The sequence below is a fragment of the Belonocnema kinseyi genome, chromosome 6 (assembly GCF_010883055.1).
Source record: "Belonocnema kinseyi isolate 2016_QV_RU_SX_M_011 chromosome 6, B_treatae_v1, whole genome shotgun sequence".
NCBI classification, from domain to species: Eukaryota; Metazoa; Arthropoda; class Insecta; order Hymenoptera; family Cynipidae; genus Belonocnema; species Belonocnema kinseyi.
Genome location: NC_046662.1, coordinates 115,143,102 through 115,145,151, shown reverse-complemented (window position 1 = coordinate 115,145,151; position 2,050 = coordinate 115,143,102). Strand labels below are relative to the sequence as shown.

Below are 2,050 nucleotides of genomic sequence, written 5' to 3'. Positions count from 1 at the left end.
GACATTTTATGTGTGTCTGAAACAAAGAAAAAGGGATGCGAAACCAAAGACATAAAAAGCGGCGTGTTGAAAGGCGGATTTGAAATATGGTCAGGAGTAGACTGTGAATCACACGGTAAACAAGGAGTAGGTCTGATTTTGAATGAAAGAGCAAAGAAGCATTTCGGAGACCATTGTTTCGTGTCTCCCAGACTGCTGTGGGCTAGAAGGAAAGTAGGAATCAGAAGACTATTTATCATAGCATGCTACGTGCCTGTTGATAGTGATCCTAGAGAAGTAAAAGACGCCTTCTGGGACACTTTAAATGACACGATAAACATTTGCGAACATAGGGAAAGAATAATTCTACTAGGAGACATGAACGGTTTTGTGGGCATCCAAAATCAGGATACACAAAGAGTATTAGGTAATTTTGGGGATCCAAGAACAAACTATAACGGAGATAAATTAGTTGGTCTATGCTTAGAAAGGGGTCTGTTTATTACAAATACTTGGTTTAGGCATAAAATGATCCACATGTACACCTGCTCTAAAGGAAATAGCGGCAGTATAATTGACTTTGTTGTTGCGGATGAAAGACTAAGAGAGTTAGTCAAAGATACAAGAGTCATGAGGGGTCCTGAATGCAATACTGATGATTACCTTCTGATCTCAAAAATTAACTTAGGTCGGGGATGGAGAAAAAAGAGAACCAAGAAAGCAAAACAAACGCGAATCAAAATTGAGAACCTACAGAAACCGGATGTGCGAATAGAATTCCAAAAGAAGATAATCGAAAGCATAGATAGGGCAACATGGGAGGACCGTATAAAAAACAAAGATATAGAGGGCGCCTGGACAATGTTACGGGATATCCTTGTTAGATTTACGATCGAAGTGTGTGGTACCGCAGTTGTAGGATGAATGTCTGGAGATGCGTGGTGGAATGATGAAATTCAGACTGTCCAAAAAGCAAAAAGAGAAGCGTACAAGAGAACTTTGAACACCGCAGGTCTTAGCAATGAGGAAAGAAATAGAAATGATTATAGACGCGAAAACAGGATACTTAAACGATTAGTTAAAGAAAGTAAAGATACAATTAGAGCAGAAGAAGAGATAAAAATACAAACGACTTTAAAGGAAGCAGGAAACTACTTTATAAAAAAATGAAAGTAAACAAAAGTACAGAAATTGTCAACATGAGAAATAGTAGGGGGAAAATGGTGTATAATGCAGACGGAATACTAGAGGCTTTCAGAGACTATTTTAGGAGACAATTCGGAGATGAAGCTATAGGACACCACGACTGCGATGTTAAACACGATGCGATGGAAAACTCAATTGAAAAAGTCTGTGTCACTGAGGTTAGGGATATAATTGAGAACTTGAAGAACGGTAAGGCTGCCGGGGGAGACGGTATAAACGCTGAAATGCTTAAACACGGTGGCGCGTGCATACCACATAGACTGTGCGAATTGATTAATTTATGTTTCGATATGGGAGACGTCCTAGACGATTGGAAAAAAGCGATTATCGTACCAATATACAAGAGAAAGGGAGATAAAAGCGAGTGCAATAATTACAAAGGGATTAGCTTATTAAGCACCGTAAGTAAAATATATTCAAAAATACTTATTCGTAGGGTAATGAAAATAACAGAAGCAAAGATTTGGGAAGTCCAAAGTAGGTTTATGCCAAGAAGGTCATGTACGGATCAAATATTTAGCTTAAAGCAAATAACAGAAAAAGGTTTGAGAGTAGGAAAAAAAGTTTTCTGTGCATTTTTTGACCTAGAAAAAGATTTTGACAAGGTAGATAGAAGTAAACTTTGGGAAGTCCTGAAAGAGTATGGAGTCAATGGATGCATCCTACAAGCTATAAAAACAATATATACAGGTAGCAAAGCGAGTGTAAGAGTGAAGAGGAAACTGAGTAACTGTTTCGATATTATTCAAGGAGTTAGGCAAGGATGCGTTATGTCTTCATGGTTATTTATATTATTTATGGACAAGTGTTTAAGAGTGGCTCTCTTCGACGAAGAGGGTGTGGATCTCCAAACAGTAAGGGTACG

At 38.2% G+C, this 2,050-nt stretch overlaps 1 protein-coding gene across 4 annotated transcripts in view; it reads right to left on the bottom strand.

Annotated features, from left to right (window-relative positions):
- LOC117174733 (cyclin-dependent kinase 4-like) overlaps positions 1–2,050 on the bottom strand; it is a 549,135-nt gene that overhangs the window by 437,656 nt on the left and 109,429 nt on the right. The gene's annotated exons all lie outside the window — the stretch shown is intronic.